This window comes from Schistocerca serialis, chromosome 4 (genome assembly GCF_023864345.2).
Source record: "Schistocerca serialis cubense isolate TAMUIC-IGC-003099 chromosome 4, iqSchSeri2.2, whole genome shotgun sequence".
NCBI classification, from domain to species: domain Eukaryota; kingdom Metazoa; phylum Arthropoda; class Insecta; order Orthoptera; family Acrididae; genus Schistocerca; species Schistocerca serialis.
The window spans coordinates 613,775,114-613,790,219 of NC_064641.1; positions in this window are offsets into that span (position 1 = coordinate 613,775,114).

Below are 15,106 nucleotides of genomic sequence, written 5' to 3' on the forward strand. Positions count from 1 at the left end.
GATGATGCTCTACTTTACAGGCATTCGAATCGTATAAGCCCATGTCTGTTCGAATCAGAGGAAATTCGTTTTAAACGGTGCCGCTCGTGGTGGAAGCCTTCACCTTACATTGTTTTCGGGCCATGCTGCTTACCAGTATTGGATAAAGCTAGAATAAAAGTTTGTGTGTTTTGAACCGAAGTGTGTCACATACGAGGTACCGCGAAAAACCGAATTGAAAGCCCGCCTCGTGGTAGTCCTGCATTTTTAACATTGCGATAGGTCGATGTGCTGCCGGCACCGGCGTAGTACCGCTAGCGGCCGCATGGCGGCGCTGGCGCAGTATCGACGCGCGCGCAACCTCGACACGTGTGTTCCTCCATTACCCTTCCTTCGCGCTGCGATCAGGTCCCGCCAGGGCATACAAGTGAGCGTTTACACGCAAATGGAGTGAGGCCGCGGCCTATTCGTGTACTGCAAGACAGCTGTCATTGGTCGCAGATCGAACCACTGCCAGCTTACCTCACATTCACTCCTTGTCTCACAAATTTTTGCTTTCTAAACTAATAAAATGCTACAGTGACGTGGCATACCGGCACAAGTACCTCGTTCTGCACGTGGTTTCTCTAAACAGTTTAAGGTAACCTATTTAGAGGATAACGGCATGATTCCTCTGAGAACGCTGCCGAATTCCCTCACCGTCCCTCCGAGGTCCAGAAGTTGTGCAGCGTCGCTAAGGAGCGCGTCGCCGACTCTGCTCGTCCTTACTTTTTCTTTTCTTCTATCAGATTAACTTTTTTGCGTTGACCGTGACTTGAGACTGTATGTTGGCATCCGCTCTGATGTAAGACATTAAAACACACATCTAAAACAGGAACTGCAGCCAAAATGTTGATAAGAATAAAGAAAATATCAAAGATTTTACAACTGGGTATCAAGGCTGTTAATTTAATGAAGGAGCTACCGTCAGAAAGTCATTTGCATGTTCCCACTTTATGCATTCAGGTTGCAGTGTCTCACTGTTGCTGACACAGTAATTTCCACTTGTGAAGAACATGATCAGTCCTTATCTAGTTAGTAGCTGACAGTGTCTTACGTGATAATTCAAGCGGACTAGGAATATTGCGAAGTTGTGTTGTGCTGCTTGGACCCAGATCCACCTCAACTCATTTATTGGGCTGAAGTCAGCGATGGGTACTACGCATCTTCTGTAACTTTGAGTATATCGACCACAGTATATATCAAACAGATAATTATGAAACAAAAGATACTGCATATAGTTAATTTTAGTCTTACCTGAAAGATGGAGAACAGCAAGCTATTATAATTGAAAATGATCCTTAGGTAGACATGTTTCTTTTTCCTACTATAAATTAATAAGTTGCCAACAATAGTGGCAGACAACTGTAAACCTGTTATACCTTATTTTAGTGTAGATGGTACGTACATAATTGTTTGGGATTCCAGAGAAGAACTGAAAGACATAACATCTCTCCTCTGGAGAGAAAGAAGCTTTTTCTTCGCAGTAATAGACTGACTGTGCAATGCAATCAAACACAGGACAACCATCTTGGCACACGCAGTTGTGCTTGTGGGACATACAACCTTCTTCCAATTGTGGCACATCTACTGAAGCTGAAGACAGCAGGTTTTTCAAGCCTGAGCGCAGTTAGCAACATCTCATGAAATTTAAATATTGATAACTCCCTTCAGCCGCTGATACAGCTGCCATTTCGATTAGAAGTTTATGCAAAGAAATATATAGAATCTTTGAGATTCTAATATCCTTTTAGAGCACTTTATTGCCTAGACCGCAAGTTACATAGATAGTTTCACCCAGCTCAGTGGCAATCTTCAGATCCATAATCACAGCACTTGCAAAATATTAGACACTGTGTTGTGTGCTGAAAACTCTCGCATACTGCAAAAAGGAAAAAAAAACACATGTGTATAACGAATTTTCTGAGATAATAAAGATAAGCAATATAACACGCCATCCTGCATGACATAGGAACGAAGTGACATCGTCCCTCTGACGAAAACAGGCCTATCGGCTTCATTAACGACACATTTAATGTAATGTGGATATATAATGAAACTCTCCTCTAGAACATAAAATAAATATTTTATATCTACCTTAAGCGTTTCGGCGTTTCCTTATAGTTAAAGGAACAGAACACTTGGTACAAAGTATTGCATCCACCTTGCGTTCAGAGTTTCAAGCAATAATTTGTATCTACAGTGTTCTGTTCCTTTGGCAATAGCAAAAGTAAAAATATGCGTAAAGAAGGCAAAGAGTAGATATTATTTGGTCAAGATGAGAGTTTCATCACAAGTGTAGAACAGTATTCTGTTCCTTTGGCAATGGAAAAAATAAAAGTACGCGTAAAGAAGGCAAAATGTAGATTTTGGTCAAGATGAGAGTTTCATCACAAGTGTAGAACATGATCACGACGTCTCTTAAGTTTACAGGCAACAAATACTATGGATTCTTTTGATGACATGCCAGTACAACTCCCGGTAAATGAAATTTGTGGTTGACAATCTGAACTAATTTAAAATAAACAGCAGTGCTCATTCAATGAACTGAAAACAACACGTCGTAAATACACCTGAAAAAAGCGTGCAGCAGACGGCAACACATATTGTAAATGGTCTTCTGTAAAAGTTGGAGGCTGCTACAGACCAATAACTAGTTTCCATAACGGAGTAGAAGACTTTACACTTGAAAACCTCCTCATTTTCCCCACCAAAAGCAATTAATGTTTATATAATTATCTTATCAGAATGTAGTTCCCTGTAATGTGTGGAACAGTTAACAATACTGTAATATTTTAGCAATATGTCGTTGCGTGTGTAAGTTACTTTAACTTGCACAAACGCAATGAAAAATGGAGAACCATCCAAACGGAATACAATCTGGTTTATCTATTGCAGGCAACCTGATTTAGGACTGTACTGTTTGCGAAATCAGTCCAAGTGTACGTGAAGCGCGGTTTCTACACATAGCCCTGGTCGGCGGCTGCCCATTTCTTTGCCAAATATTAAGACCTGTTAAATGAAGTGTAGAATACAGTCCGTCCGTCTTCCTGCCTGTCCGACTGCAAAAATACCTTTATTCTCAGTAACAGGTAGATGTATAAGGTGAAATTTATGTCACATACTGATGTCTATAATCTCCTGGTGGTGTTAAAAATTGAAGCTTCTTAGTCAATGGAATCGAAAGTTACGGTCATTTACGTCACATATTTTGATGCTTGCAAACTCAATCATCAAAACCTATGGGGTACCTCCTCTTGATCTAAGGTCAAGAAATTTGGCAAAAAGGGAGGTTCCACAGTACAACCAAAGGGAAAAGTTCTGAAACTAAATTTGTCGCTTATCATACGAAAAAACTGTCATTTGTTATCAGACTGTTTGTCTGTCCATCCGTCTGTCAAGACCCCTTATTTCTCATGTACGGGTGCACGTATCGAGTTGAAATTTATATCACGTCTCATAGTAAGGTCTATGGCCTCTTGCTGGTGTAACAAATGTTAGCTTCTGCGTCAATACAATCAAAACGTACAGCCATTTATGTCACTTATTTTGCAACTCGCAAATTCCTCATCAGGTAACACGAGCAGTTACTGCATGTAAATATTACGTTTCAAGTGGTATGCGAAACAAACATTTGCAGAAGAATCTTTGTCTCACATACAACTCGAAATGCCGTATCTGTGTGCGGTAACGACTCCTGGATTTCTGAAGATCGTTTAATCCCGAAACTTGTCGTATGAGCAATAATGTCATTCCCTGTCTGATGTTTAATTTTTATACCATTGCGACCCAGTCGGCCTGGATGAAGAACAACTGATAATGGTCACCTGCCTCCTGCATGACTTTGTCGTATTCATATTATTGAAACTAAAACATTCTTGGAAATCCTGGAATCCCTGAGACCGATATCTCGCCAGTAAAAACGTCGATAACAGAGAAAAATTGTCGAGATTTTCGATTCCCATAAAAGGTGAGCTCTCTACATACATAAATAAGTTTGTAATGAACCATCATCGCGCGATTCCGACTCGCACCTGGCCCATTTTCATGTTTATAAATCTTGCCGTTGCTGTTTTCAGTGTTATTTTCAGTCTATTTCGTATTTCCTAGTTTTATAATTCTGTACATTTTATTATTTCTGTATATCGTGGCAATGAGGAACTATCATATGTGTCAAAATTGAATACAATGTGCAGTTAGGCTAACATAGCAATAATTTTCTTCAAACTCAGGCTGATGATTCTCTAACTCAGTTTTAATCCATAGATTTGAAAAAAGTCATCTTTGGCACACAATTGTAAATAACACAGGCAGGAATTTATAATTACTAGCCCTTCATTGTTACCCAAATACGTATAAAATAAAAACAGTGCTACGAGAATGGAACCAACATTTCGCGGAGCGAACTAGAGAAAAATATACCTCCGTTCACAAAAATTTGCTGCTCGCATTACAAGGGCTTCTCTTTGGCTGAAAAAGAAATCTCCCAGAACGATGCTATATTTATCCTGGTGGCGGCATACGTTGTAAAAGTCGGGCTAGGCAGAGTATTCCGATTCGGCGCTACACGGAGCAGGAGGGGATTCTCCGTTTATGACTGATTTATAGCCGCCCCGTAGATTATCGAGGAATATTTATCTCCTGTTTACACGCGAAAGTTGTTCACGGCCCGATACTCCTCAGAGCCCTCTCGTCGTGGTATATTGATCGCCTTTCCCACTGCAAAGGATGCAGCAGCCTGCAACAAATTTGGAAAACACACTACACCCAACTATTCGCTACTTCCCTCGCATTTCAGTTGCAATGGAGATCACGGCGACAAAATCCGATCCATGTAGCGTACTTTCTCCTAATGATGTTCGACGAAGCAGACTGAGTGTCTAATACAATTCGTTATTTCCTAAACAAAATAAAATTTAAGGATCAAATGAACCTATATGGTCCCAGAGAGCTTTACAAGTCTCAGACGTCTATGATGCATATATGGAGACTGAGTTTAGGCGGAATACAAAGTTGGCTGTGGTGCAAATGGGAATTTGGACTTAAGAGAGAGGCATGCTAAGGTAGTCTCTGCAGTTGTGCGAAGTCATTGTCCCAAGGTGGCATATTAGTTTGCGCATCTGTATAGTGGGCAGGGGACCTGGGTTCGAATGCCGGCCTTGGTACAAATTTTCATTCACCACTTCAGTCTGCGTAGCATACATACATCATAAATGTAAGAATTTACTCTCGATTGCTGCTATTGTGCATCATCCATTTTCTTATTCCCTATGATTTTTTCTAATAGCGTTTGTACTGCAGCAAAGATAGTCAACCCTCGCTCATAGGTATGGTTCGTTTTCAAGGCCATGCGAAGATTACTTAATAAGACATACTAGCGAGTTATTATTATCACATATGGTACGTGATTATTATGACGTGTACGGTCTACGACAAATGTTTAGCTAGAAAATAACTGTAACGTCATAGATGACTTCGTTCTCCTATATGTATGAATGGTTGTGTATATGCAAGTGACAGACTACAATAAAAATAACTATTCTAAAACCTTGGAGATAAAACTAAAAAAAAGGAAAATAATGACTCGCCAATAGTCAAAATTAAGAAGACGTGAATAAAACTAAGGCAGTCTGGCCTAATTTCACTATGTTCGTAGCAGCCTACACAAGGAAGGAAGGCATAAGAAACAGAGTGATGGGGGTGAAAAAGACATTCTTTAGCAGAAGAGCTGTACTGGTATCAACAGTTAATATGTAATTGAGAATAAATATTCATAAAAACGTTTGGATCACTGTAGTGTAAGGAACTGAAACTCAGAAATGGCAAAACTACAACCGTTAGAAACATAGTGCTGCAAAAGGCTGTTAAAAATTAAGTCGTAACATTGTTCGAAGCTAAGCAGTACTAGCAAACCATGTAAGAAAGATACTTATGCAAATACCTTTATGATCAGGTGAGAACCTAACAAAGACACCTAGTTTAAAAACACGGTACTAGAAAAAACTGGTGGGAAAGGTACTCATGGCAAACGAAACCAACAGGTAATAATAATCTTACCAAAAACTAAAATATTCGAAGAAATAATTAATTATATATTAAAAAACACTTTCACGATGTTCTGAAAAAAAAATTATTTATGTGATTGGGTCCTAGAGATCAGCATCTTAGACCACCGTTAGGTGATAACTGAATGAGGCAATCAATTCGGTTAATTGTTTTTTGCCAAACATAAGGAAAGGTTTTCTTTAAAAGACATTGTTATATTCTATCAATCATCGACGGAAAATTCAGTTCAAAAACTTATCGTTGGAAGGTGCAGTCAAGTGCAAAACTTGTTGGCCCAGATAAAAATTAGAGTATGCTAATAGATTACAGAGAATGTTAACTGCAGTACATACGTAGACGTGTAAAAATTAGGAAGGGTGAGAGGAAACGAAAATTACAGTATTTCCTCGTAAAAATGGAAGGAAGGAATATTTAGGCTTAACGTCCCATTGATAACGAGTTTATTGAAAACGGAGCACATTTTCGTCTTCATTAAGATTGGGGATCGAAATCAACCGTGTCATTTTCAAAGGAACCTTCCTCCCATTTGCATTACGCTTTTTAGGGAAATCAAGAATGCTGTAAATGTGGGCGTCAGGTTGCTGATAAGAACCGCCGTCGTTCGGAAGACAAATCCAGTGTCACTGCGCCTCGTAGGATTGGATGAGGTTAGTAGGTTTGGCTGAAATGTTATTTACTTCATAACCACAACGTTTCAGATAAAAAAGTTTGTTTACAGACAACGGAAACCAACAACGCTTAATATATTCAAATGTACATCGTTATTTGAATAGAAAGAAAGTACCATCAACAGGAATAACTTTTCGTATTATTTGTTTCTTTCATCATCTGTGTAAACAAATATGCTGGGAAACCATCATAAACCATTTTCCTTACCCTCCTCCAACACCTCCTCCGTTTTTTCCTGCTCATCACGTTAACAACTTACTATGTCCATATAACACATTAATATGTTCCAGTACTCGTTTATGTGAGTTTTCGGTTTTGTTTCGTATACTTTTCATCTTTGTGAATAATGTAACATAAGGTTTATTTGTTCATGGCATTACGCTTTATAGAGAAAACAAGAAAGCTGTAAATATGTTTGTGTTCTTCGTATAGATATACAGTCGTAAATTGTTCACTCAGCTATGGAAAAACAATCTTTATACAGCTGTAAACTCTCGCTGATGTTATATGGACTATCTGCTTAGTCTTAAGTTGTCTGAGGATGGCTTCTACAGCCGAAAGCCGGTTCACAACGAACTGTAAAATAAATATTACTGTGGGAAATCAATAACGTGTATTTCGATTCATAAATTAATAAAACACTTATACGGTTGAAAATATAGCGGTGGTTTCGTTATCTTGGAAACGAAACGATTTTTCCGACTGTGTTAAAACAAAGGGAAACTATCAAAAATGGGAGAGGGTAGACGATTTAAACTATGAAAACTTGTTATTAGAAATGAATGATACGTAAATATTCAGAACATCAAAATAGGTAGCTTTAGATTCACACATGTAGGAGTGCAAAGAAACCTTTGAAATGTTCGTCATAAATGGCTATTGTTCCCCGTATTTCATTGTATGGAGGAGCACTTGCATAAATAATGTGTGTCATATTGAGGACATATTCGTCTGACATGTTTGTGAAGTACAAACATCAGATTCTGTCAATGGTACTAAGATACGAAATTTCGAATTCTCCTTCTAGATAGAAAGCCGACGCGGACTATTTGTAGTCTGTCTTCTTCCTCTTCAATGCCCAGCAAAATAAAGCACTTTGCTTACGGTAGTTCTAAGCGGATTATTAGACCTTTCCGCTGCTTTTCGCTGTCATTTCTATTGCAACCACTCTAAAAGCGGCATTTAGCAAAGTAATATTTTCGTTATTTTGATGTACGCTCCATCCCAGCTTGCAACACGTGCGTCTTTGCATTTAAACAGTATGTTAAAGGAAAACTAAAGGATACGTTCTGGTCTAACATTGCCAAGTAGCATTATTAAAGCAGAAGTCTAGAAGGTATGTACATCCGAAAGTGATTCTGAGAGACAGCTACATGCTGTATTAAATAGAAAATTAGTTTCTACTCAGATGTAATTGAATGGAAAGGGTGAGGCTCTACCACAATCTACAGAAAATATCGTCTCCTCCAAGACTGAAAACCTGCAAACACGTGACAATGCTGAAACCACGCAAGGCGTTCATTAGTGAATGTCCTCTGTGTACAGTGTGGAAGCGGTTCCTCTCTTGGTTGCTTCAGAAACTTGACGCAGCACCCCATATAAGCGTTTTCACAGACTGAATAAGTTATACCAAATGGAAAGGTGCCCCAATGACAGCAGCAGTCGAATCAGTGCTAATTTACTCTTTGACATTTTATCTCCACATATTGTAGACTTAAAAGAAAGAGTAATTAGAATGCGTACTCGTTACGATATACATAAAACGGAAACCCAGTCGTAAGTAAAATGGGCAGAGAAAGTCGTTCCGCAACGCTCGCAATATCTCATATTCCCCAGCTAAATTCGCTCGGAATTTGATTACGGTAATACAGAAACTTTCATTAACTACGCCGAGTAATTCCATGTATTCATTATCGGGGCCGTTCAGCAGGGAACTGCCCCGGCTTCTTTGTGCCGTACAAGCAGATAAGCAGAAGAGGATACCTACGCGGGCGGAGCTTTGGATTCCGCGCAGCCGCTGCCTGTAATTAGGAACTGCGGGGCCGCGGGAGAGACAGTAATAAATGGACGGGGCGGAGATCGCGCCGTTGTCTGCCGCCGTGGCCGAATGGACCGGCCACAGCGAGCGCTGACGCGCAGCCGACGGGAAAATGAATCCGACTGCCCTAAAAGAACCAATATAGGCTGAAGGGCCACGCCGCGCCACGCTCCTAAAACGGTCACTCACAGAGTGGGTGGCGTTATTGGCTTTGGCCGTGTCTGGCGGCCCGGGGACCGCTGAAAAGGCTTGTACCCCTCCAAGGCGAGGCTGCGGAGGGCGAGAAAGAATTACAGAGACGACGTCAACGCCCAGTACGTGCTGAGCCCCGGGACATGGTTTTCCTTCCGAGCCAACCGCGCCCTTCGCGTTTTTGGTCTGTGACGGCTGATATTCCTATTGTTTGGGCAAGGATGGTCACACGTGGAGTTTTACTTGGGAGTTTATTGTAATGTGTGGCACTCTGCATAACTCAACAAGCAACAAGGTGAAGAACAGCTCCCGGATTTCCAACCGGGTGGCAGGGTAATTCAACACCCTACGATTCGAAAGGTGTCATACTCATCATCTTCAGACGAAGTATCGATATACTGCGGATGCCGTGGTATTTATAGTAACGGTCTGCCAACCTCTGCCTGGTTGCCGATCGAGATGGCAAAGTGGTCAGCACATTGGACTCGCATTCGGGAGGACGACACTTGAAATCCGAATCCGGCCATCCAGATTTAGGTTCTTTATGCTTCTTCTAAATTCATTTAAGACAAATGCAGTGATGGTTCCTCTGAATGGGCGCGGACGATTTCCTTCCCTATCCCGCCCAAATCCGAACGAGCGCTTCATCTCTTATGAGCTACTTATCGACGGACTTTTAAACACTAATCTTCCTTCTTTCTTTCCTTTCGTTCACCTGATTACCAGCGGCTGGGTACTATCCAGTGGGCGGGTGGAGACGAGGATGAGATTGCTGTCGTGGGGTGGCGGGTGCATGTAGCAGCACCGTCTGCGAATGTGGCGTATAATACACTGAGCAAAAGCAGCGCTGCACGTCAAAACGCCGCGAGGAGCGCATCACATGTGCGCCTAGGGACTCACAGAGAAATCAGGGGTAGCAGAGCATAGCGTCAAGGAAATCAATATGTTTGGCTTTCAGAACACCAAGCGGCCCTGCATAGTAATAAACTGCTTCTCACTTGTCCTCTCGCGGCAGAGTGCCTGACGTCAGTTTTCGCAAACAGCTAGTGGAGTTTACACCTTCATGGGAAGGTACAACCTTCCTGCTGCGGGCATAACCACAATCAATACATGTGTTTCTTTCCTGTTTTACTATGTTTTGCAGACTGATGACCCATAATTCCTTTACTTCTGAGTTTGTTAATGTGTCCACGGTTTTTCAGGTCTCTTACGCTACGTTCCTTTCTCTTTAGATCTATAAACGCGACATGCTGTGTTCAGTTACACGTCCTACAAACGATAACTCTTGGTTTTGTTTCTATGGATTACTCAACTCCCTTTTTTACAGGCAATGCTAAAGACAAGTGCCATCCGAACGCTGAGACACTGTGCAGTTTCATTGGTCTAATATCAAATTTGCTATGTGAGTGTTACACTCCCTCCTTTTCTGGTTCAGGTACACACATTTTTGTTATTATTAATTTGTCTCTAATACACATTGTATGTTTTGTACATTTTTTCACCTGAGGATGCGACTGCAACATCAAGAGACCGCCCGTGTGTAACCTTGGAAAAGAAAATTATCGACAGCTAATGCGGTTTCCATAAGATTTTTAAGTGATTTTAACAAAATAAATTTAGAAAATTTAAAATTTATCAGCTAGGCTCTGGATGCCCGCATCGTAAAATCTTATATTGGGAACGTGTTACAAGAGAACCCATTGTCTTTCCTGCAACTGCTTGGAAAGCATTGAGTTTTTGCTTCATTTATGAGAGAGCCATCCCGTCTGCTGTGCTCTTTATGACTTCGCTCTTTTTCATCAGCTACTTCATTGGTCTTGATAGCTGGGTCACACTGGCTGGGTGAAAATTGAATTACGCCATTTTAAACAGTATCAGGTTTTTTCAAACGCACAAGACAGAGCAAATAGATGGAAAAGGTATATTAAAATTCTCTCTACCAGAGGAAGGGACAGTCCGATTTAATAGATCTGCCTGGCTTTAGGAAAAGTAAAGATACTAGAGAGGTAGACCTGACGTTGTGCTTGATAATGGTAACAAGGCTTAAGGAAAATCAAGACACGTTCATATTATTTGCCGACCTATAAAAAGCATTTGACAGTTTAAAATGGTGCAGAACGTTCAAAGTTTTGAAAAATATCGGTAAGCGACAGGAAAAGACAAGTAATATACAGTATGTACAAGAAGCAAGAGGGGAAAAAGAAAAATGGAAGCTCAAGAATAGGATTAGAAATGATGTAAAACAGGGACGTAGTCTTGCACCCCTACTGTTCAATTTATGTACCAAAGAAGCAATGGTGGAAATACAAGAGGGATAGAGTAGTAGGATTAAAACCTAGGATGAAAGGATATCCATCATACGATCCGATGATACATTGCCATCCTCTGTGAAAGCGACGAAAAACTGCAGTGGAAATTAAATGGAATGAACAACATAATGAGTACATACAACTGGTTGAGAGTAAATCGAAGAACGATGAAAATGGTGAGGAGTAGCAACAAACAACTTAAAAATCAACAATTAACTTCCAAATTGGGCACCACGTCGTGGGAGAACTTAAGGAATTTTGCTACCTCGGAACCGAAATAACGCATGACCGACAAAGAGGACAGAACAGACTAGCGCTGGAAATCCTGTTCAAAAAAATCCACCGGCATCAAATATCGTAAGGAGATAATTTCTGAGAATATATTTTTGGAACACAGTGTTGTATGGAAGTGAATTACGGGCTGTGGGGAAACTGGTAAAGAGGAGAATCGAAGTGATTGTGTTATTGTGTTGTAGGAGGATGGTGAAAATTCGTTACGTTGATAAAGTAAGATATTGCGAGTTTCCCCGTTATATCAGGAGGAGAGGGACGTGTAAAATAAACTGACAACGAGAATAGAGACGATTACAAGATAAATGCCAAGACATCAAGGGATAGTGGTAGAGGGTCCTTCATAGGGCAAAACATGTAGCTCAACACATAGACTGAAGTATATCCAACAAGGAATCGGAGACGGTATAAGTGCTACTCGGAGGAAAAGAAGTTGATACAGGAGAAGAATTCATCGCAAGCTGCATAAAACCACTAAAAAACTAATGAGGAAAACAAACATTTATACCACCAATAAATTCATTCTGGCAGTCACAATGAACATTATTTACAATGCTCTACAGGCCTCTCACTGATTGTAAACATCTGGTTATAGTTTTCAGAGAGTATAGCATGCCACCAATACTAACACGAATTCTTTACAGACGAATGGAAAAACTGGTAGAAGCCGACCTCGGCGAAGATCAGTTTGGATTCCGCAGAAATGTTGGAACACGTGAGGGAATACTGACCCTACGACTTATCTTAGAAAATAGATTAAGGAAAGGCAAACCTACATTTCTAGCATTTGTAGACTTAGAGGAAGCTTTTGACAATGTTGACTGGAATACTCTCTTTCAAATTCTAAAGGTGGCAGGGGTAAAATACAGGGAGCGAAAGGCTATTTACAATTTGTACAGAAACCAGATGACAGTTATAAGAGTCGAGAAGCATCAAAGGGAAGCAGCGGTTGGGAAGGGAGTGAGACAGGGTGTAGCCTCTCCCCGATGTTATTCAATCTGTGTATTGTGGAAGCAGTAAAGGAAACAAAAGAAAAATTCAGAGTAGGTATTAAAGTCCATGGAGAAGAAATAAAAACTTTGAGGTTCGCCGATGCCATTGCAATTCTGTCAGAGACAGCAACGGACTTGGAAGAGCAGTTGAACGGAATGGACAGTGTCTTGAAAGGAGGATATAAGATGAACATCAACAAAAGCAAAACGAGGATAATGAAATATAGTCGAATTAAGTCGGGTGATGCTGAGGGCATTAGATCAGGAAATGAGACACTTAAAGTAGTAAAGGAGTTTTGCTATTTGGGGAGCAAAATAACTGATGATCGTCGAAGCAGAGAGGATATAAAATGTAGACTGGCAATGGCAAGGAAAGCGTTTCCGAAGAAGAAAAATTTGTTAACATCGAGTATAGATTTAAGTGTCAGGAAGTCGTTTCTGAAAGTATTTGTATGGAGTTTAGCCATGTATGGAAGTGAAACGTGGACGATAAATAGTTTGGACAAGAAGAGAATAGAAGCTTTCGAAATGTGGTGCTACAGAAGAATGCTGAAGATTAGATGGGTAGATCACATAACTGATGAGGAGGTATTGAATAGAATTGGGGAGAAGAGGAATTTGTGGCAAAACTTGACAAGAAGAAGGGACCGGTTGGTAGGACATGTTCTGAGGCATCAAGGGATCACAAATTTAGCGTTGGAGGGCAGTGTGGAGGGTAAAAATCATAGAGGGAGACGAAGAGATGAATACACTAAGCAGATTCAGAAGGACGTAGGTTGCAGTAAGTACTGGGAGATGAAGAAGCTTGCACAGGATAGAGTGGCATGGAGAGCTGCATCAAACCAGTCTCAGGTCTGAAGACAACAACAACAACAGCACGCCACCACTCGTTAACAATTACGATTGATGAGTTTTGACACAGATATGAAGTAACAGTGAATAACGCTCTCCTGTTATCGAAGCTCAGTTCGACTCGAAGTCCAGCCTAGTTAGAGCTAGGTGGTAACAGATTGTAGTACCGTGTACAGACCAGCGACAAATTTAATCATGTGTTCTTCCTGTATATTGAATACCCACATTGAGTATAATTTTATTATTTGCTGTTCTCCGTGTTTTACGATGATAATAGTCAACGGATATATGTAGACGTTGATAAACCGCATCTGACTTGGGACCACTTACGTTAATTGTTTACTCACGGTGTGATACGTCCAGGAGGAAATGATTAATTCCAGTCCTATAAACAAATAAACGAGACGCTCTTCACTGTGCACTGTCTACCAAAAAGATTATTCTCCCCACTCCGCTGTGAAGGCGGCCGGTCAATGCACCGGCAAGGTCAGCGGCGCGCCGTGGCCTGCGGCATTTTTGTGACGGGCAGCTATTCGGTTGGCATTGTGGATGGCACGACGGGGCAAAACAATATACCGTGGCGCGCGGCGAGCCGCCTGAATTATGTAACGCTACGCACGTGACGGAGCGTGGAACGCAGCGCCAGCAGATCGCGTCCGACCTGCGCGAGTGGAGGGAAACCCCTCATTCATCTCCAGGCAAGAAGTTGATTGCGGTACGCGCGGCTTCACGTAAAAACTTTTAAAGGACATCGATCTGTCTACTGTTGTTCACGATGGCACTTCGAAGCCACACAGCTGCAATGTATTAAGTGGCAAAAAAGCTTCTTCGTGTTGCACTTCAGACTTTACCTGCTCTTCACTCTCACGAATGTCTGTAATCATCAGCATAACAAAATTATATACTCTGTCAAAAGTGACATCTTGCTCTCCCAAAAATACCTGATTAATGAGTAGAAGGTATATGTGCGTTTCTGACCGAGGAATACTTTATTATACTTGCTACAAACCAGAATACCGCGTCAAGGAAATATACAACAGTGGTTTCTTTGCTGGCAGTTCATGGTAGTTTAAACGTCATCACACTGTCGCTGTAGTCTTGCTGCAAACAAGTCCTTTCGCTGATTCCAATTACGCGATGCAACTGTACGGTCTGTTGCAGCCTAGTAAACAACAGGTCGTCCCTCTCGGGCGCTAGACCGGCGGGGCCACTGAAATGCTTTATGGCGTTTAGTAAGGTGCTCCAGAATCGATAAATTACGTACTATAACGAAAATCGCAAGTCTCTGAGCAGTAGTGTCGTAGAACGGTAAACCGCAGTTCGATTGGCCATTATACTGCCGTTGTAAAATACCGACGTCTGCTAGTACTCACTTCACCAACTTCTGCAATCAGCCAACATTCCAATTAGATTATCGAATGACCAGCTCGATGCGAAAACTTTTCTTTCACGCAGACTGTATATGGAGACATACCTACCTACTTTGTGCAGTCTCGCTTAAATGCATGTCGAAGCATGTAGTACATTGCACGCAGTAATACCCTGACTAGTAGTTGAAAGTCTAAACGTAGGCTTTCGCAGCAGTTGTCACTGTCAATAAGATTCTTCGGGGTTTGGGGCCCCATGATATGGCTAGCGATGACGATTTCGTCCATTGTAAAGTTGGCAGTACTATATCG